This window comes from Saimiri boliviensis, chromosome 17 (assembly GCF_048565385.1).
Source record: "Saimiri boliviensis isolate mSaiBol1 chromosome 17, mSaiBol1.pri, whole genome shotgun sequence".
Classification (NCBI taxonomy): domain Eukaryota; kingdom Metazoa; phylum Chordata; class Mammalia; order Primates; family Cebidae; genus Saimiri; species Saimiri boliviensis.
Genome location: NC_133465.1, coordinates 21009713 through 21032103, shown reverse-complemented (window position 1 = coordinate 21032103; position 22391 = coordinate 21009713). Strand labels below are relative to the sequence as shown.

The following is a 22391-nucleotide window of genomic DNA, read 5'->3' as shown; positions in this document are numbered from 1 at the left end:
GGAGGAGCTTGGGATTTTTGCTTGGGGCCCTCCGGGGATTCGATGGACTGTCAGGTGAGTTCCTAGCAGAGCAGGCTTTAGGAGCTGGTCCAGGGAAATGCGACGTAGAACCAGTCAGGAACCAGGGCCTCTGCCAGAGCCTGGCAGTCATCAGATCTGGCTCGCTGAGCTTCTGGGGCATGGTGACAGTAGCCGAAACTCTCCTACGTGTGCTTTAGATACGTTTACCCGTTTCATCCTCACTGACACCCTGTGAGCTTGTGTGCTGCCATTATTCCATTTTGAAGATGAAACAGAGGCGCAGAGAGGTTATGTGCCTTGCCCAGGGACACACAGCTGGTAAGGGGTGGAGCCTGCAATTCAGGCCCGTGCAGTCTGGCTGCAGAGCATGAACTCTGAACCAAAACATTCTGCTGCCTCCACTCTTACCTTCTAGAAAGATGACAGCAGGTTGCTTGTGTGGCCCCCTCGCCCCCCGGAGTGTGTGTGCTCACGTGTGCATATATACGCACACACACCTGCACCAGCAGCTCAGCTGCGGAGGGAGGAACCGGCACTGTGCTCGGGGCCTCTGTGTGTCTGTGGTTCCGCTCTAGGGGTCAGCAGAGCCCAGGGGGTCCGCGTCCCTGTGCCATGCTCCGCCCCGCACCCCTCCCTGCTTGTGTGGGTCCCAGCAGGTGGGGTGCCCCATGGCCTCTGGGTAGAGCTACGGTGCATGCTGCTGCAGACCTGGATTGCTCCCCCAGCCCCGCTGACGGGTCCTGACTTCCAGGACGGCGCTCAGGTCTGGGGCTGAGAGTGGACGGCAGCCGCCCGAGGCACAGGCAGCAGGAGCGGGCAGTGCACCTGCTGCTCTGGGGACCGTCCTGGGGCGCCTTTGGCGCTTGGGGACCCGTGTGCTGCCCACACATGTGCTGCTGTCCACAGCCTGTGAGAAGACACCGGACAAGCTGACCTTCCTCTCTGTGTCTTTCCCCGGGCCGGGACTGTGGGGGGAGATCACAACAGCAGTGACAGTGCCAGTGACGATAACAGCAGCCACCAGTGTTCTTACCGCGTGCCAGGGCCTGTGCTCAGAACTTCTCCTGAACAGACTCATTCGACTGTCACAGAAGCTCCGTGGAATAGTACCGTTACTGTTACCATCTTCATTTCATACGTGAGGACGCTACGGCACAGAGAGAGGAAGCAGGTTGCCCAAAGCCACACAGTGGATGTTGAGACTAGAATTCCGATGGCCCGGCTCCTGGCGTTTGGAGCTGACAGGTCCCCTGGCAGCCCCCGCCTAGGGCTGAACCGAGCTTGTGTTGTGCCAGGGAGTTAGTGGCAAAACAGAAGTGAGCTCTGATGTAATCCCAGCACTGTGGAGACTGAGGCAGGTGAATCACCTGAGGTCAAGAGTTCAAGACCAGCCTGGCCAATATGGCGAAACCCCATCTCTACCAAAAATACCAAAATTAGCCCAGCGTGGTGGCATCACCTGTAATCCCAGCTACTCAGGAGGCTGAGGCAGGAGAATCACTTGAATCTGGGAAGTGGAGGTTGCAGTGAGCTGAGATTGCACCACTGCACTCCAGCCTGGGCAACAGAGCAAGACTTTGCCAACCCCCCCAAAAAGAAACCCACAAAAAACCAAACCAAACAGAAATGAGCTCTGGAGGTGGGATCTGCCCTTGTCACTCAGAAGGTGACTCCCAAGCCTTCATCAGGAGCTGGGTGGGCTCCAGGCCTGGTTCAGTCCCCTTGTCTCCTGCCAATTCCCATGCAAGGGTCTCTGTCCCTGGTATTACTCCTCCCCTATCTACATTTGTTTTTAATTGTGGCAAAATACACGACTGAAATGTGCCATGAAGTGTGCATGTCGTGGCCTGAGGCGCACTCACCGTGCTGTGCAGCCGTGGGCACTGACGGTCTCTGAGCTCTCACCTTGCTGAACGGCGACTCTGTCCCTGTTAGCCCGGAGCTCCCCAAGCTTTTCGGCCCCAGGGACTGGATTCAGGGAAGGAGGGTGGGGAGTGGAATCGGGCTGGACTGTGATGGTCGCGTGCGCAAGATCACCATGGCTGGCGCTCCTGAGAGACTCCAATGCTGCCGCTGCTGATCTGACGGGAGTGGAGCTCGGGGGTCATGCTCTCTCCCTCACCTCCTGCTCAACTCCTGCTGTGCGGCCCGGTTCCCTACAGGCCAGACTGCTGCCCGTCCGAGGGCCGGGGGGCTGGGGACCCCTGTATTAAACAACAGCTCCCCGTGTCTCCAGCCCCAGCTCCCACCTCTTGCTTTCTGTCTTGATGAACAGAGTGCTCTAAGCACCTCATCTTTGTGGAATCGTACAGTATTCGCCTTTTTGTGACTAGCTCCTTTCATGTAGCCTAACACCCTGAGGTTCGTCTGTATCAGAATTGGCCTGTGTCAGGATATCCTTCCTTTTTTTTTTTTTTTTTTTTATCTGAGATGGGGTTTCGCTCTGGTTGTCCAGGCCGCAGTGCAGTGTGCAAAATCGCGGCTCACTTCAACCTCCGCCTCCCGGCTTCAAGTGATTCTCCTGTCTCAGCCCCCTGAGTAGCTGGGATTACAGGTGCCCACCACCACTGTGTCTGGCTAATTTTTTTATTTTTAGTAGAGATGGGATTTCACCATGTTGGCCAGGCTGGTCTCGAACTCTTGACCTCAGGTGATCCACCCGCCTTGGTCTCCCAAAGTGCTGGGATGACAGGTGTGAGCCACTGCACCCGGCCATATCCTTCCTTTTTTAAGACTGAATAATACTCTGTTTTATGTGAAGCCACGTTTTGTGTATCCCTCCATCCATAGACGCTTGAGGTGCTTCTGGCTTTTGGCAACTGTAGCGCTGTTAGGAACGTGGGTATTTCCCGGCCTTTTGGGCTCACTTCACACATGAGCAGTAAGCAGCTGGTCCTTGAAGCTTGCTGTGGGAGGGGCCCATGGATCCGCCTAGGGAGAGGGTGGGTGGGTGGTCATGCTGGCTGGAAGGCGTGGCCCTCAGGTGCCTGCTTCTACCAAACAGCTGTCGGTGCTCCTGCCTACTTGCTGGAAGACGGTCCGCCTTTCTTTCCCGTTTCCCCCCAGAAGAGGGTGCTGGGTTTCTGGTTCTCTCCTGAACAGGGAAAGGCGACGGCAGCTTCCCATGAGGCTGGTGTGGGAGGGGGTCAGGAGACAGGACTGCAGGGCTCCGTGTTGGGAGCGTCTCTGAGGCTGGGGTTGGCCTGCTGAGCATACCTGGAAGGGCTGAGTGGGAGCTGGGTGTTAGGGGAGCCGGTGCTGCCGTAGAACCAAGTTTATGCTGAAGGCTGGGCGCAGGGGCTCACGCCTGTCATCCCAGCACTTTGAGAGGCCAAGGCGGGCAGATCACCTGAGGTCAGGAGTTCGAGACCAGCCTGGTTCACCAACGTGGTGAAACTCTGTCTCTACCAAAAATACAAAAATTAGCCAGGCGTAGTGGCACATGCCTGTAATCCCAGCTACTTGGGAGTCTGAGGGAGGAGAATCGCTTGAACCCGGGAGGCAGAGGTTGCAGTGAGCCGAGATCACACCACTGCACTCCAGCCTGGGTGACAGAGCCAGCCTCCATCTCAAAAAAAACCCCCAAAAACAAAAAGCCCCACAAATTAATGGTGAAATCCTCATCACTTAACACAAGCGAGGCTGCTCCTTGCCCACACCAGTCCCGGTAGACAGGGGCCCTCTGCTCCCGACGCCCACGCCGGGGTCCAGGCTCAAGGTGGGGCCTCCGAGGGTTACGGCGGCAGGAGAAAGGGAGAGAGAGTTGCATGAGTTTTTGCCATTCAGCCGGGAAATGACACTCGTCACATCCACTTACATTTCGGTGGCCAGCACTGATGACCCGGCCCTGCCCAGGCAGTCAAATGGCTAGACCGTGCGGTCGTCACGTGCCGGAAGGAGAGGGGGATGGGGACGTGGCTGGCACTGGGCATGCTGACCCCGTAGCAGCAGACAGCTCATGTGAAGGAGGAAGGCCCTCGAGACGCCTGCTCTGTGGCCGGGGCAGTGGTGGCATAGCAGCGGGTGTCTGGCGCTGAAGGGACCTGCGTGTCACTGACTTCTAGGAAAGTGCAGATTTGTCATCATCTTCCTGCACCCGCACAGCACTGAGCTATTTATACACGTCGCCTAGGGGAGTCCCCGTAACAATCCTCTCCTTCCACTGCACCTCTGGGGAAGCCAGAGCCCAGGGCCCACCCTCCGAGCGATGACTGTGCTTGCTGGTAGGGGTGCTTATGCCAGCGGGGAGGCCAGGGCCGGGCGGAGCCTGGGGGCCAGAAGTAGCAGGGCCACAAGAAATTGGTGTGTCTCCATGTGCCTGCAAGGATAGAAACAAGCAGAAACTGGCTCACGCCTGTCATCCCAGCACTTTGGGAGGCCGAGGCGGGCAGATCACCTGAGGTCGGGAGTTCGAGACCCGCCGGGCCAACATGGTGAAACCCTGTCTCTATGAAAAATACAAAAATTAGCCGGGCGTGGTGGTGGGTGCCTGCAATCCCAGCTACTCGGGAGGCTGAGGCTGGAGAATCACTTGAATCCGGGAGGCAGAGGATGCAGTGAGCTGAGATTGTGCCACTGCACTCCAGCCTGGGTGACAAGAGCGTAACTCTGTTTCAAAAAGAAAAGAAACAAGCAGAAACAGGCTGGCTGGGCTTTTGCCCTTCCCAGCTCAGCGCACACCAAGCTTCCCATCACCCTGGAGGAAAGGCGACAGCGACTGTCCAAGGAAGGGGCAGACCTGGGCAAGTCCTCCTGTCTGCCCTCCTGGAGCGACCTGAGGAGTTGGAAGTCACAGCCACCGGGGCTCTGGAGCTGGGAGCGGGGAGAAGGAGGTGGATTTTGAGGCCCTCTATGGTAGCCCGGTTCAATGGTAGAATTATGTTTAAGGCCCGGGAAGGCTCCGGGTGGACAGCCAGCGGTGTGGCCGAGTGCTGGCGAGCATAGCCACCCAGCAGCCCTGGGCAGAGGTGCAGCTGCTTCTGCAGGTGTGTGTGTGAAGGTCTGAAATAATTTTTGTACTTTTAGTAGAGACATCGTTCACCATGTTGGCCGGGCTGATCTCGAACTCCTAACCTCAGGTGATCTGCCCGCCTCAGCCTCCCAAAGTGCTGGAATGACAGGCGTGAGCCATGGCGCCTGGCCTTTGGCATTAATTTGATTCTATGGTAGAATTAATACTGCCTTGGCTGCCTTCTGCCAATGGGGTGGTGGCAGGAGCCACGTGGCCCCGGGGTTGAAGGAGGCCTCGGGGTGGGAGGCAGCGTCATGCATCCTGGCCCTGGCCGCCGCCACCCTGCAGGGCTGCTTTCAGAGTCTCGCTGGCCTTTCTGGACCTCGCGTTACTCGTCTGTTCTCTGAATTGCCCCTTCCTATTTCTCAGCACCAGATTGTCATTTAACTTTTCATAAATGCCCTAAGGACTCACAAAATCGCAGGCGGGAGAGGGGCTGGGAGGAGGCTGGCTGTCGCAGGCGGGTGGTGAGCGCTTTCAGGTCGAGTCAGATCATCGCCCCCTGGCCACCCGCTTTGCAGCTCCGGGGCTGAGCGGCATTTCCCACCAGGGAAGGCGGGAGGAGGAGCAGAGCCTTAAATCAAATCAGCCCAGGATTATGACTTGTTATCAGTTCTTGAGGAAGCCGGAGGGAAGCAGGAAGTGGGTCAAAGCCGTGAGCTCTGGTGGGGTCAGAACTCCTGCGGGACTTGTTGGAAGGACCTCCCAGCCCCCATACCCGAAATAATTCAGCTGGTTGTTATGGGAAGAGATGGCTTTGAGGAGCCGTGTCCGCAGCCAGAAGTTACTGAGTGTGTGCGCGTGTGAGTCGTCCCGGGCGCCACAAATAGCAGGCAGTGAGTGGAAGAGTCCCGGCCGCCACCTCGCGGGGACACGGAGTAACAGAATACACCCCAGTGAAGAGCACAGACTGGCTTTCTCTGTGGAGATTTTCCTTCTTTCTTTTTTCTTTTGAGACAGAGTCTTGCTCTGTCACCCAGGCTGGAGTGCAGTGGTACGGTCTGGACTCACTGCAGCCTCCGCCTCCTGGGTTCAAGCGATTCTCCAGCCTCAGCCTCCTGAGTAGCTGGGATTACAGGCGTGTACCACCACACCTGGCTGATTTTTGTATCTTTAGTAGAGACGGGGTTTCTCCATGTTGGCCAGGCTGGTCTCGAACTCCCGACGTCAGGTGATCCGCCCACCTCGGCCTCCCAAAGTGCTGGAATTACAGGTGTGAACCTCCTCGCCTGGCCCCTTTTTCCCTTTTTTTTTCTGTCTGATTGACCAAATGCTTTGTTGTCTGTGAACTGCTCTTTTTACGTGACATCTTGTTGCTCCTGAGGGCAGCGCTGTGAACCAGGCAGGCGGCTGTGTCTGGCCCGTTTTACAGATGAGGAAGCAGAGGTCCTCGGGGTTAGGTCTGGGTGGGGACCCATCTGCCTCCTGGCCCTGGGCCAGCCTCACTAAATCCCGTTCCTCTCAATGCACAGCTCATCATGGAGCTGGGGGCCTGGGGTCTGTGCCCAGCAATGCGTCGTGTGTGATAACACAGGAGGTGCTTCTTGAATGGCTGTTGGTCGGCGTTCCCACTGTCATGCGGTCCCATTCCTCTGTGTTCAGTGGCAGGTACTGGCTTTCCTACAGGGAGGGGAGGAAGCTTAGTTCCCTCTGCCTGGGTGGAGGAAGTTGTCATGTCACAGGAAACGGTGGCCCTGGTCCAGAGAGTAGCTTCAGTGTGCGGCTCAGCTGGGGGGGGCAGGGGGCCTTGGATGAGACCTAGAACCTCCTGAAAGCCTCAGTTTCCCTCCATGTCAAATGGGGCCATTCACAGCTACTGGGACAACCTTCCTGGGCTGTGAGGCAATGGGACCCCACAGCGGGCTCACTGTGTGAAACACCGTGCAGATAATCCACAGCCTGTCTGCCCTCCCTGGGAGCTAGAGGCCGGTGAAGGAAGCAGGTCACCCTTCTCTGCCCGGGGGCTGATGCCACCCTGACACCCTGGGCCTCAATGTCTGCCCCCGCTGCTGATGTCCATGTCCTAGGATTCCTTTGTCTCGGGCCGTGGAGCCCTCCGCTTCTCCAGGAGGCCACATTTCCAGGCGGCCACGGTCTCTGCCTCCTTCCTCCAGGGATCTTGGAGGTGGATGATTGGATTGGGTCTCCATGGCAACCAGAGAGGCCAGGCTGCCCGCCCATGAGGGGCCTCGTCTGTTCCCAGCAGTGGAGGCAGGGCCAGAACAGAGAGCTCCTGCAGCAGCAGCTGAGCCGTCTCCAGGAATGAGCCACCCTGTAGCCTCTGCCCCAGTGGCCTCTGCCCTGTGGCCTCACCCTGTGGCCTCTGCCCCAGTGGTCTCTGCCCTGTGGCCCCTGCCCTGCCTCCAGCTGCCGCTTGGCTGGGTTAACGAGGAGCTCCAGGCCTCGGGGTGAGGGTGGGGTTGTCTGTGCTTGAAGCAGCTGCTCCAGGCCGAGGCCAGGGTCCCTGAGTGAATGAGATGGGGGCTGTCCCCCACCACCCCGGCCTGCCCACGCTTTACAATCAGAGCAGAGCCCTCTCCTTCCATCTTTTCTTCTCTTCCCAAACGGACTCCACTGTCCGCCATGACTTAGGTCACGCCCTGCCTCTTACAGGCAGCCCTCCCCATGTATACTGAACGTACCAAGCCGCCTGGCCGATGGCTTCCTAGTGCTGCTTCAGAGTCAGTTCCATTTTGTGATAAAGATGCTGACTTCAGGGTCCTTGTCTGAACCTGGCGGTTCTTGGCCTTCCTGTGCGTTAGAGTCACAGGCCCCATGCACAGACCATTCCAGGCCAATTCTGCAGGAATCTCGGGCAGGAGCCAGATAGTGTTAGTGTCCCAGCTCCCTAGGGATTCCAGCACGCAGCGAAGTATCTTAGGATTCAAGTCGTAAACTGGTCAGGCGCGGCAGCTCACGCCTGTCATCCCAGCACTTGGGTAGGCTGAGGCAGGCAGATCACCTGAGGGCAGGCGAAACCAAGTCTCTACTAAAAATATAAAAATTAGCCAGATGTGGTGGTGGGCACCTGTAATCCCAGCTCTCAGGAGGCTGAGGCAGGAAGAATCACTTGAACCCGGGAAACGGAGGTTACAGTGAGCCGAGATCATGCCACTACACTCCAGCCTGGGCGACAGAGCAAGACTCTCTGAAAAAAAAAAAAAAAAAAATTCGAGTTGTAACTGTTCCAACAGGCTGTGCTGAATGGAGGCTGACGGGTGAACAGCGGGGTTAGCTGACGACGTGCTGCGGCCACGACCCACTGCCAGTTGCCGAAACCCTGGTTTTGTTTTTTGAGGCCGGGGGTCCCTAGGGGTACTTAGCACCCAGACAGGAGACCAGGGGAGTAGTGATAACAGCCACCATTCGGTGAGTGCCAGCTTTGGGTCAGGCGCCTTGCGTGGCCTGCGTTTTCTCACTGCAGCCTCACAGAAGCGTCACTGGCTATCGATACTGTTTGTCACCCCTGTGATAGAGAGGTGAAACTGAGGCTCTGGACGGTTATGTGGCTTGCCCACGGTCACAGGGCTCGGAAGGGCTCAGTCGGGAAAGGAACTCGAGTCTGACTCGGAAGGCTCTGCCCTTGACCTCTCAGCCGTCCTGGCCCTCCAGCCTCTGCTCTGTCAATCAAAGAGAAGGGGGCCCTGAGAGGGAGGTGGCTTGTCCTCTGGGAAGGATGCTGGATACGTCCCTCTGGAGCCAGGCACAGGGCAAGGGGCTCCCCATGGTATTAAATACCTCCTGGATCAGCAGGGGGCACCCGGGTCTGCAGGCGTCCACTCTCCCGTTCCCCACGCAGCCCTTCAGCTTCGGCCGACCTCCCCCAAGGCTCTCCCACCTGGTTCTGTGCCCAGTTCTTCCACCTACATCATGTTATTTAATGTCATTCTCACAATCACCCCCTGCACGCTATCCTTATCCTCAGCTTTTTATTTATTTATTTATTTTGGGGCGGAATCTCACTTTGTCTCCCAGGCTGGAGTGCAGTGGTGCGATCTTGGCTCACTGCAACTTCCATCTCCCGGGTTCAAGCGATTCTTCTGCCTCAGCCTCCTGCGTAGCTGAGATTACAGGCGTGTGCCACTATACCTGCCTAAATTTTTTTTGTATTTTTAGTAGATATGGCGTTTTGCCATGTTGGCCAGGATGGTCTTGAACTCCTGACTTCGGGTGATCTGCCCGCCTTGGCCTCCCCAACTGCTGGGGTGACAGGCAGGAGCTGCCACACCAGGCTCATTATCCTTATCTTACAGATGAGAAACTGAAGCTTAGAGGGGCCGTGACTCAAAGGGGCCGCCACCGATCCGTTCATGCCCCGGGATCTGACGTTCTAACCCGGCTCCCCAGGTGTGTGGCAGCCCTGCTCCCACTGGGACAGGAAGACCCTGGACTGTGAGGTCACCCGCAGATGTGGGTTTCCCACAAGTTTGTGTGGGGAGGCCAAGGATGACCAGGCAGCCGAGGGGGACACGGGGCTGTGAAGGAGATAGGCCACCGTGGAGCTTGTCAGCCTTGGAATTGACCTCATGTGTGAGTGCAGCCGTGGCGGAGTAAGCCAGAGCCACAGAGGGGCCTGTCCGGAGCGTGCCATGCGGAAGGCGGGTGAGCAGGTCAGTCCTCCTCTTCCTTCGGTGGCTGTGGACTGTGTGGCAGCCTCCTTCCCTGGCCTGCTGCTGAGGCATGGAGGGGACGGTGGGCCACCATCCTCCCTGCCTGGAGTTGTGCCCAGGCTCAGAGAGATGGCGCTCCTGGCCCAGGCCCCGCCACGGTGCCCACCTGCAGGTGCTTCTGCTCTGCAGGATTTTGTGGGATTTTGTGATTGGAAAATGACCCTGCAGGCAGGTGCCCTCACCTTGGCATTTGCAAGCCCGATTCGCCAGACGCATCAGGACAGCTCTCCCACATCCTTCAAATCTTTGACAAGCGTGATTTCTCACTGAGGCCCGTCTGGAACTCTAGTCAGTTACAATCCACCCCGTCCTTACGCCTCCTTAACCTGCGGCGTCAGCCCCCTTCTATCACATGAGATGGTCTTCTCAGGCCGGGCACGGTGGCTCACGCCTGTCATCCCAGCACTTTGGGGGGCTGAGGTGGGTGGATCAGCTGAGGTCAGGAGTTCAAGACCTGCCTAGTCAACATGGCGAAACCCCGTCTCTGCTAAAAATACAAAAGTTACCCGGGTGTGGTGGCGCATGCCTGTAATCCCAGCTACCTGCGAGGCTGAGGCAGGAGAATCACTTGAACCCGGGAGGTGGAGGCTGCAGCCACCCAAAATCCCGCCGCTGTACTTCAACCTGGGCGACAAAGATAATTTACTCAGGTGTCACTGTTTGCTGCCTCCTTGGGACTAGAAGGTGAATTTCAAAAGCTCATGAATTTCTGCCCATTCTGTCTACTGCTGCTGAAGCACCCGGCACACGCATATACTCCGTGACTGTGTGTTTGGCAACTGCCTGTTGGCATGAATGGTGTAGGGCCGGCCTAACTGGGGAGCTAAATCTCCCCAAAGAGGCTGCCCTGGTACAGGTGGCACCCGAGGGGTGGCAGCGCACCTTGGCTGGCCGGTTCCCTGGTGCTGGATTGCCAGCCTCTCGGGTCCACACCTGCGCTGCAGACTCAGCTCTCTGGCTGCCCGTTGGGGTGTCCTGACAGGATGGCCGTGAGTCTTCCCAGTCCAGACGTGTCTCCACCTGGACTTTGGGTCTGTTCCCAGGGAGCCCGCTTCCCCTTCCTGTCCACAGCCGAGTCCCGAAGCCCAGAGCACCCTCCTGCAGCTGCATTTTCATGTCTAGGAAACTCTCCCATTGCTGGTGTTTGCCTTTCCTTCCCACCACTGTCACCTCTGACAACTGTGGAGGGACGCTTTGCCGTGTTCCATGCCATCTCACAGTGGCTTCATTTTCCTGAAGTCAGCTTGCTGTTTTGGCTTCTGTGGCTCCAGTATGCATGAAATCCGCCTCTTCAGAACAGCGTTCCAGTCCTCGGCTTCAGCCGAACCCGTCTATTCATCAGTGCAAAGCCTGTGCGTTCTGCGTGTCCTGCACGCTGAGACCCTGCAGAAATGGCCCTCTTCCTCCTCCACGCCCCCGTGACGGGGCGTTTCCCACTTGTGAACCTGAGGCGGCCACCCACCTCATTTTCATATTTGTATGAGTCCTATGTGTTATCATAGTGTAAGAGTGTAGGTCGTGGAGTCAGGCAACCTGTGTCCATCTGCGTTTCCACCTGATAGCCGGAAATCTCGGGTGCATAACTTGGCTCCCTGCTCTTTCATTTCCTCAACTGTAAACGAGTGCTTATGGCGCAACTGAGATTTCACATGTGTGAGACGCTTTTCAGGCAGAGCGCACCTGCTGGCTCGTGCCTATAATCCCAGCGCTTTGGGAGGCCCCGGTGGGGGATTGTTTGAGGCCAGGTGTTCCAGACCGCCTGGGCAGCACAAGACCCTGTGGCTACAAAAACATTTTCGAATCAGCCAGGCATGGTGGCGCACACCTGTAGTCCCAGGTTCTTGGGAGGCTGAGGCAGGAGGATCATGTGAGCCCAGGAGTTTGAGGCTACAAGAGCTATGATTGTGGCACTGCACTCCAGCCAGCCTGGGCAACAGAGTGAGTCTCTGTCTTTAAAGAAAAAAAAACTTCTCAAGTGAACCAGTCTTAAGCATAGAGCTTGATGAACATTCCCATATGTCTGCTTGTGTAACTAACACCCAGATCAAGGTATGGAACATCCTCAGCACCCCGGAAAGTAACCCCTGCCCCGTCCAAGTCAGCACTCCCCTCGCTGCGGTCCACCCCAGGTGGCCGCCGCCACGGCCGTCTGTCACCATCCATTTGTTTCATCTGTTCTTGAACTTTACATTTAGGTGGGTGCAAAAGTAACTGTGGGCCGGGCGTGCTGGCTCACACCTGTAATCCTAACACTTTGGGAGGCTGAGGCAGGTGGATTACCTGAGGTCAGGAGTTCAAGACCAACCTGGCCAACATGGTGAAAGCCGGTCTCTAATAAAACAAAACAAAACAAAAAATTAGCCTGGCATGGTGGCAGGCACCTGTAATCCCAGCTACTCGGAGGGCTGAGGCAGGAGAATCACTTGAACCTGGGAGGCAGAGGGTGCAGTGAGCCGAGATCACGCCACTGCACTCCAGCCTGGGCAGCAGAGTGAGACTCCGTCTCAAAATAAATAGATAGATAGATAGATAGATAGATAGATACTTGTGGTTCTTGCCATTAAATTACTTTTGCACCACGCTAAAATAAACAGACTCCTGGAGCAGGCATACCTCGCCTTACGGCGCCTCCATGCTTGGCTGAGCTTCAGAGATGCTCTGTGTTTTTCATAAATCGAAAGTGTGTGGTCGGCCTGCGCTCTGCCTCTGCGTTACGCTTTGGTGGCTCTCGTGATCTGGCGGATGTTTTCATCGTGATGGCGTCCCTCTCAGTGATCTGTGCTCAGCGATCTCGATGTTAACGCTGTTGTGGTTTTGGGGGCACCACAGACCATATCCAGAAACTTAATCTATGAATGTCATGTGTTCTGACTGTCCCACCCCCAGCACTTCCCAGGCCTTCCCTCTCTCCTCCAGCCTCCCTGTTCCCTGAGGCACAACGATATCCAGATTATCCAGTGGGTGACCCTACGATGGCCTCTAAGTGCTCAGGTGAAAGGAAGAGTTGTGCATCTGTCACTTTAAATCAAAAGCTAGAAATGATTCTGTTTACCCCAGGTGCGGTGGCTCACGCCTATTATCCCAGCACTTTGGGAGGCCGAGGTGGGTGGATCATTTGAGGTCAGGAGTTCAAGACCAGCCTGGCCAATATGTTGAAACCCCTTCTCACTTGAACCCGGGAGGTGGAGGTTGCGGTGAGCCAAGATCGCACCACTGCACTCCAGCCTGGGCGACAGAGCGAGACTCCATCTCAAAAAAAAAAAAAAAAAAGAAAAAAAGAAAAGAAAAAGAAACGAGTCAGCATAGTGAGGAAGCCTTGTTGAAAGCCAAGCCAGGCTGAAAGCTAGGCCTCTGTGCCAGTTAGCCACGTTGTGAATGCAAAGGAAACGTTGTTAGAGGAAATGCGAAGGGCCTCTCCAGGGAACACGCAAGTGATAAGAAGGGAAGCAGCCCCGCTGCTGATACAGAGAAAGTGTGAGTGGTCTGGATGGAAGATCAAACCAGCCACGATATTCCCTTGAGCCAAAGCCTCATCCAGAGCAAGGCCCCAGCTCTCTTCAGTTCTGCGAAGGCTGAGAGAGGGGAGGAGGCTGCAGAAGAATGAAAGGCGGGAGCTGGCAGAGATTTGCTCGTGAGGTGAAGGAAGAAGCTGCCTTCATGACGTAAAAGAGCAGAAGTGAAGCCTCGAGTGCTGATGTGGAAGCCACAGTTGGCTGTCCGGAAGATCCAGCTGAGGCTGTATAGGAAAGCCACTGCACCACACAACAGATTTGTGGCCGGGCGCGGTGGCTCACGTCTGTCACCCCAGCACTTTGGGAGGCTAAGGCAGGTGGATCACCTGAGGTCAGGAGTTTGAGACCAGCATGGCCAACATGGTGAAACCCTGTCTCTACTAAAAATACAAAAACTGGCTGGGTGTGGCGGTGTACACGCCTGTAGTTCCAGCTGAGGCTGAGGCAGGAGAATCATTTGAACCCGGGAGGTGGAGGTTACAGTGAACTGAGATTGCACCATTGCGCTTCAGCCTGAGACTCCATTTCAAAAAACTGTAACAACAACAACAACAAAAACAAATTTTTTTTTTTTTTTTTTTTTTGGTCAGTGGAGTGATCTCAGCTCACTGCAGCCTTCACCTCCTGGGTTCAAGTGATTCTCCTGCCTCAGCCTCCCAAGTACCTGGGATTACAGGTGCACACCACTATTCCTGGCTAGTTTTTGTATTCTTGGTAGAGATGGGGTTTCACTATGTTGGCCAGGCTGGTCTTGAACTTCTGACCTTGTGATCTGCCCACCTCAGCCTCCTGAAAGGCTGGGATTCCAGCAGTGAGCCACTGTGACTGGCTGACCCCATCTTTTAAAAACAAGAAAGGAAAGAAAAAGACTAAAAAATAAAGTTAGCAACATTCAGCAATGATGGGGCTGGCGAGACCCTGCAGAAGGTGCCGGGCTTGGGTCTCCAGTCCTCACTCATTCCTGCACAGCTAATGTCTCAGCTCACCAGGCACTCAGGAGCTGCTCCCTGCCTCCTCTCCAGGTGCCCTCCCTCCCTCTGCTCAGGAGCTGGTCCCTGCCCTCTCTGGGCACCTTCTTGCCCTCTGCTCAGGATCTGGTCCCTGCCGCCTCACGGGGTGCCCTCTGTCCCTCTGCTCAGGATCTGGTCCCTGCCTCCTCTCCGGGTGCCCTCCCTCCCTCTGCTCAGGATCTGGTTCCTGCCTCCTCACCAGGTGCCCTCCGTCCAGTCCCTGCCCCCTCACCGGGTGCCCTCCCTCCCTCTGCTCAGGAGCTGGTCCCTGCCCCCTCTCCGGGAGCCCTCCCTTCCTCTGCTCAGGATCTGGTCCCTGCCCTCTCTCCGGGTGCCCTCCCTCTCTCTGCTCAGGAGATGGTCCCTGCCTCCTCTCCGGGTGCCCTCCCTCCCTCTGCTCAGGAGCTGGTCCCTGCCCCCTCTCCGGGTGCCCGCCCTCCCTCTACTCAGGATCTGGTCCCTGCCTCCTCTCCGGGTGCCCTCCCTCCCTCTGCTCAGGATCTGGTCCCTGCCTCCTTTCCGGGTACCTTCTTGCCCTCTGCTCAGGAGCTGGTCCCTGCCTCCTCTTCACAGGGCCCTCCTGCCCCTGCTCACTCTGTGTGCCAGCCCTGCCAGCTATTTATAGCCCCTCCAGGGCCCTGCCGTTTCCCACTCTGTGCCACTGCCAAGCCTCCTGCTGCTGGAGCTCTGCTTCCGCCCCCCACCCGCCTGGCAGGCACCCACACACCTTTCAAGATCCAATTAATAACATTAATAACAGCAGCCGAGACTGACTGGCTTACTACGTGCTGAGTGCCTTGCGTGTTTCCGGTTTAACCCCCACGGTGGCCCGGGCACTCGGTCCCGTGTCGTCCCCCCGTTCACACTCATTTGCTGAACTCATACCCGTGTAAGAGCAGCTGCCTGTGCCGGGCACTGCAGGGAGGCACAGAGGGATTAGGAGCACCAGAGCGTGGCAGGGACCCAGCTGCCTGGCGGGTGTGCGCTCGGCGCGCGGTGTGGACTCTTCCGGAGCACCCAGGCCTCCCTGGCCACCTCCTGCCCACCTTTGCCCGTTCCCGCCCCTCTGCCTGTCTCTCTGGGCTGTAAGGACATCACTTGTAAATGCGTTTATTTTAAGTAGCAGAAAACCCAATATACAGGGGCTTCTATTTCCCATTAGCCAGAAAGGAGATGGGCTCTTTCAGTACGGCTCAGCCGCCCAGCAGCAGGAGGGAAATGGCCCTGTTCTGTCTTTATTTACTTAATTTCATTTAATTAATTTTTATTTTTCGAGTCAGAGGCTCACTCTGCCACACAGGCTGGAGTGCAATGGCACAATCTCGGCTCACTGCAGCCTCCGTCTCCCGAGTTCAAGTGATTCTCCTGCCTCAGCCTCCTGAGTAGCTAGGATTACAGGCACATGCCACCACACCCAGCTAATTTTTGTATTTTTATTAGAGACAGGGATTCATCTTGTTGGCCAGACTGGTCTTGAACTCCTGATCTCAGGGCCCCCATAGTGCTGGGATGACAGGTGTGAGCCCCGTGCCCAGCCTCTGTTCTTCCTTGACCTCTTCCCCGTGGCAGCAGTAAAGCCACTGTAACTCCAGATATCACATGTGAGTTCAAGGCAAAAAGTCCCTTGGGAATCATCAAAGTTGGCGCCTTGCCAGAGGCCCTGCCATAGTTGGCTTGGCTGTCACTGACCAGAAAGGAGGCAGGCAGCCCTTCCTGGTTATGAGAGAGGCAGACAAAGTGGGTGTCTTGCCTGGGACTGGTCTGTTGCCACTTCCTATAAAAGGAGGGTAGAGGGCCGGGCATAGTGGCTCACACCTGTGATCCCAGCACTTTGGGAGGCCAAGGAGGGTAGATCATAAGGTCAGGAAATCTAGACCAGCCTGGCTAAGATTGTGAAACTCCGTCTCTACTAAAAATACAAAAATGAGCTGGGCGTGGTGGCGGGTGCCTGTAATCCCAGCTACTCAAGAGGCTGAGGCAGGACAATCACTTGAACCAGGGAGTTGGAGGTTTCAGTCAGCCGAGATCATGCCACTGCCCTCCAGCCTGGGCGACAGAGTGAGACACCATCTGAAAAAAAAAAAAAATGAGGTTAGAATAAGCAAGGAAGAGGGAAGGTGGGTGTTGCTGTCTGCCAGTGCCCTGGAGAGCAGAGTTCGTACATTAACTTTTTCCTGATTTCCAGAATCGATGCTCTAATGACTTTGTGCAGTGGCCTTCCCGCCATGTTTCTATGCACACACAGACGTGTCTGCTTTATTCAACATGGTGAGATACTGCACAGGACGGTTACTCATCTCTTTTTCACTTATAAGATGCCCTACGTCATCTGCATAGTTTTTAGTGGGTATATCGCACTCCAGCTTATAGAAATACCATAATTTGCTTAGCCAATCCCTGTGATTCAGGTTGCATTTAATATTCCACACTAACAAGCAGCCCTGTGTCTTCGGACTTTTTTATGTTCATTTATAACTGTTGTCACAGATCATAATCTTATTATGCTGGGCTTAAGGTTGTACCAACCACGAAACCTTTTGATACCAGTGACCAGACTGACCCTAGAAAAGCTGTGCTGGTTACAGACAGCCTCCGAGAGTTCCCTTGAGCCTCTATGCCCTGACAGCTCTGTATATTGTTATTATCTTAAAATCCTTGCCAATTTCATACAAACGGTGAAAACTGGAAAGAGCTTTAAATTTTCTTTGATTACAAGTGAGGTTAACATTTTGAAAAATACACTTTGAATATTTGTACTTCTCTTTGTCATTTTCCATTCATTTCCCTTACACATTGAGAAAGCCGAGGTATTCATCTTTTCTCATTGGCTTATAAAAGCGCTTGACTGGCCGGGCATGGCGGCTCTCAGCTCTAATCCCAGCACTTTGGGAGTAAATCACCTGAAGGTGGGCGGATCGCCTGAAGTCAGGAGTTGGAGACCAGCCTGGCCAACATGATGAAACTTTGTCTCAAAAATTATAAAAACTGGCCGGGCGTGGTGGCGTGCACCTGTAATCCTGGTTACTCGGGAGGCCGAGGCAGGAGAATCGCTTGAACCCGGGAGACAGACGTTGCAGTGAGCTGAGATTGTACCACTGCACTCCAGCCCGGGTGACAGAGTGAGACTCCGTCTCAAAAAAAAAAGTGCTTTTTGTATTCAAGTATTGTCATGATATGCAGAACACAGGAAAGTTTCTAGGAGAGGATACAGATGAGGCAGATTCTTGAGGGCAAAACGGGATGTTATCAGATGGACAAGGGGTAAGGAGGAGCGTGCGTGTGCACACTCGTATCTGTGTGTTTGTAGAGATGTAAACATGTCTCCCTGTGTTGCCCAGGCTGGTCTCAAACTCCTAGGCTCAAGTGATCCTCCGGCCTTGGCCTCCCACAGCTCTGGGATGACAGGCGTGAGCCGCTGCACCCGCAGTGAGGGCTTTCTAGGCACAGGAGCAGCGTGTGCAGAGAGTGTCGGGCACTGCACCTGTGTCTTAGTGCTGCCGTTAGGGATCGCTGTGGACTTGACGGCTTGAAGCAGCAGAAATTGATTCTCTCGCAGTCTGAAGACAGGCCTGCAGTCAAAGCCCCTCCCAAGGCTGCTGGGTGCTCACCGACTTGCCTCTTCCGGTGTCTGGCAGCTCCAGCCGTTCCTTGGTGGCAGCCCCACTCCAAACCCTGCCTCTGTCTCCCCACGGCCTTCTCCTCTGCGTCTGCGTCTCCACCTTTCTCTTTCTGTAAGAACACAGAATTGGATTTGGACTCACTGGTTAATCAAAGATGATCTCATCTTGAGATGCTTAATTATGTCCACAAAGACTTGTTTTTTCCAAGTAAGGTCACATCTACAGGTCCCGGAATCAGAATCTGGACACACCGTGTGGGTGGGTGGGGGGGCACCACTGAGCCCACCACCAGGACCTGGAAGGAGGCTGGAGAACAGGGCAGGAGAACAGGGCCCTGGAGAGGTGGAGCAGGTGCTGACCACAAAGGGCCTTGGGCTGAGGACGGTGCTGTGCCCTGAAGTGGATGGGGAGCTGTGGACGGGCAGCTGTGGATGGGGAGCTGTGGATGGGGTGCTGTGGATGGGGAGCTGTGGACGGGCAGCTGTGGATGGGCAGCTGTGGACGGGCAGCTGTGGACGGGGAGCTGTGGACGGGCAACTGTGGACGGGGAGCTGTGGACGGGCAGCTGTGGACGGGGAGCTGTGGACGGGCAGCTGTGGATGGGGAGCTGTGGACGGGCAGCTGTGGACGGGGAGCTGTGGACGGGCAACTGTGGACGGGGAGCTGTGGATGGGCAGCTGTGGACGGGGAGCTGTGGATGGGAAGCTGTGGACGGGGAGCTGTGGATGGGCAGCTGTGGATGGGCAGCTGTGGACGGGTAGCTATGGAACCAGGTAGGGACACGGTCTGATTTGCGAGCCAGCACAGCCGGCACTGTGGGGAGAGTCTGGAATTGTCCTTGTGAGAATTGGCCAGGGGGCTGTCACTTCACAGTACAGGGGTGAGGGGCAGCAGTGGGAGGCACCTGGCATCTGAATGACTCCCAGCTTTCCTGTGTGAGTGGTCTGGGGCATTAACTTCAGGAAAAGGCTGAGTTTGAGGTTCCCGAAGGTGGAGATGCCCAGGAGCCCGCAGCCCACACTTCTCCCGGGAGTATGAACATGGTGTGGGAGAGGAAGGTGAAGGAGGGTGACGGAAGCCTGGCGAGGACGAGTCCCCGACCACTACCATCCTCTTCCTATGACAAACTTTAAACACAGAGAAGTTGGAAGATTCCATAGTGGACACCACTCACCTGCTGTCTAGTTCGGCAGCAACCGCTTTTCCACACTTGCTTGATCAGACACTATCCGTCTTTCCCTCCCTGTGGACAGCAGCATTCCACCTGTTTTTTGTTGTTTTGTTTTGTTTTATTGAGACAAAGTCTCACTCTGTCGCCCAGGCTGGAGTGCAGTGGCGCAATCACAGCTCCCCGCAACTCCCTTCTCCCGGGTTCAAGCGATTCTCCTGTCTCAGCCTCCCAAGTAGCTGGGATTACAGGTGCCTGCCACCATGCCCACCTAAGTTTTGTGTTTTTTGTAGAGACAGGGTTTCACCATGTTGGCCAGGCTGGTCTTGAACTCCTGACCTGGTGATCCGCCCACCTCGGCCTCCCAGGTGCTGGGATGACAGGCATGAGCCACTGCGCCCAGCCAGCTTCTTTTTAATGTATTTCAGAGTAAGTTGCAGAGTGGTGCACTTCTCTTCGGCATTCCAGCACGTCGTTCGCTAGAGCTCAGTGTTTATCGAAGCGCATACGTTGTCAGTGCACCACCTGATAGATCTTGATGAACACATTTGTTTGTGTATCTCAAGCCCCGTCCAGATACGGAGAATTTTCAGCCCAGTTTCCTCGTTCCCAGTATAGTGGACTCACGTCCCCACACCACCCCCAGAGGGAACCGTGAGTTTGAGTTTTTTCAGCCATGGATTGGTTGTGTGTGTGCAGAGTGTCGCATGCGCAGAAGCGTGGAGGATATGCCCTTCGTGCCGCGTCTTCCGTGCGGGGTCATGTCTGGGGGCCATTTGTGCTGCTGTACCCTTTCACTGATGGACGATATTCTCTTCTAAGGATCTGTAAGGGACACTGATTTTTTATTTTCCTTTAAGTTCTGGGATACATGTGCAGAGTGTGCAGTTGGTTACATCGGTATACATGTGCCATGGAGCTTTGCTGCACATATCAACCCATCATCTAGGATTTTTTGTCTTGTTTTTTTTTTTAGACAGATTTTTGCTCTTGTTGCCCAGGCTGGAGTGCAGTGGCACAATCTCAGCCCACTGTAGCCTCCACCTCCTGGGTTCAAGTGATTCTTCTGCCTCAGCCTCCCGAGTACCTGTGATTACAGGCTCTCACCACCACACCCAGCTCATTTTTGTGTTTTTAATAGAGATGGGGTTTCTTCATGTTGGTCAGGCTTGTCTCAAACTCCTGACCTCAGAAGATCTGCCTGCCTCGGCCTCCCAAAGTGCTGGGATTACAGGTGTGAGCCACTGCACGCGGCCCCATTATCTAGATTTTAAGCCCCGCATGCATTAGGTATTTGTCCTAATGCTCTCCCTCCCCTTGCCCCCCACCCCCCAACAGGCCCTGGTGTGTGATGTTCCCCTCCCTGGGAACAGCAATTTTTAAGGAGTGGTTAGAGAAATAATATTTGGCCAAGGAGCCTGGGAAGGAAGAGTGAAGGTCACAGGAACAGCACCCAAGCGGGGATGTCAAGGCTAATCGCCTGGATCAGTTGGTTACATTAGGTTTCACTGCAGATAACAGAAAAACCAAGAACCAGTGGTTTTAAAAGCATTGGCATTTTTTCTTTCTGTTGTGTAAAAATGTCCTGAGGTAGATCAGTCGTCCTGGGGTGGGCTCCACTGTGCCGTCAGTGGCCTGGACTCTGAGCTTTCTGCCTAGCCATCCTCAGTGCTGGCCTCTAGCCTCTGGCTTACCTCATGGTTCAGGATGGCTACTGGAGCTCCAGCCATCCTATCTGCTCTCCAAACCAGGAACAGAAGGAGGAACAAGGACGGCACAGGTAGTGAACCTTTTGGCTAAATCAGTCTCTTTCAAAATTCCACACCTATCCATTTAACATCTCGTTGGCCAGAACTTAATCATATGGCCCACACCGTCACGAAAGGTGTTTTTTAACTGGCTGCCGGGTGCACTGCCACTCCGAGTACAGTAGGGTTTCTGTTAGTTGGAGGGGAAATGGATATTGCCAGCCAGCAGCCTTGTCAGGCACAGCTTGTGTGGGCGCATCTGAGACACATGAGCTAGCTCTTTCTTGAGCTGTGGTGCCCAAGCCACTGTCTACGCAGCATGCCCACCCGTGGTCTTCGGAGCCTGAAGCCTTTGCCCAGGAGGTTCCCATCTTCCTTCCCCAGGGCTCCTGCCTTCTCGGAGGGTCGGTTTCCCCGGCTTTTCTGTGTCACTCATGGGGACAGACTCTGGCCAACTGGGTGCTGCTACGCCTCTTCCTCCTTCCCTGGAAGGACCAGTTCACATCCCGACATCCACAGGCACAGGCGTCCTGGTCTCCGGGGACTGGGCCTAATGTCCTAGGTGTGCGGGGTACACGCATCTCAGTGGGGGAGGGGTGTCTCTGGGTCCCGCCCAGGTGTGAGGGGTACACGCATCTCAGTGGGGGAGGGGCGTCTCTGGGTCCCGCCCAGGTGTGAGGGGTACACGCATCTCAGTGGGGGAGGGGCGTCTCTGGGTCCTGCCCAGGTGTGAGGGGTACACGCATCTCAGTGGGGGAGGGGCGTCTCTGGGTCCCGCCCAGGTGTGAGGGGTACACGCGTCTCAGCGGGGGAGGGGTGTCTCTGGGTCCCGCCCAGGTGTGTGGTGTACACGCGTCTCAGTGGGGGAGGGGCGTCTCTGGGTCCTGTGGTTCATGCACGCGCCGGACTAGGGAAGAGACAGTCCATGTCCCTGGCAGCTGAATGGGGCCTCATCTGAGGGACGGGGACAGGCAGCCGACAGGAGCAGGTGCAGCAAGCCTGGGGTGGCGCTCAGCTGCCAAAAGGCCAGATTGGAGCATGGCCGTGGCCAGGTGTCCTGGTGACCTGTTGACACTGTTCTCCGGCTGCAGCTGCCTGCGGGCTGGTGTGTTGTAGCAGAAGAGGGAAGGGCTGGGCCTGGTGGAGAACTTGGCAGAAGCCTCAGACCCGACAGACGGTGCGTTCCTCCACTCATTCATTCGCTCCATGTGCTTCCCCAACAGCCTGCCACAGGTTGGTTCATGGGTGCTGGGGCACGCACCTCCTGCCCCAGGGGGTCAAGGACAAAGGGGCAGGACTCACTAGGGCGCCAGGAGGCCGTGTGCTGTGGGGAGGACGAGCTGGGGGAATCCATGCTGGCAGACAGGACAGGCCCAGCCAGTGCCCCTCACACGGAGCAGGACCCAAAGCTGCCTGGCGGGAGTCAGCCTGGAGTTTCTCGGGGAGAGATTAACAAGTGGACGCTGCTGCCGCCACTGGGCAGTCCCTTGTGTAGGAGGCTCTGCTGGCCCCAGGGCTGCCAGGGAATCTGGGGGACTGGCACAGTGATGGTGTCTCCAGTACCCGCGGCTGGCAGTGCCCGCTCTGTGCGGAGTCTTACCCCTGCTCCGTGGTGAGTGTGGGGGGCGTCC

At 56.0% G+C, this 22391-nt stretch overlaps 1 protein-coding gene across 4 annotated transcripts in view; it reads left to right on the top strand.

Moving 5' to 3' along the window:
- The window catches only part of ABR (ABR activator of RhoGEF and GTPase), a 210958-nt gene that overhangs the window by 74127 nt on the left and 114440 nt on the right, over window positions 1-22391 (top strand). The gene's annotated exons all lie outside the window — the stretch shown is intronic.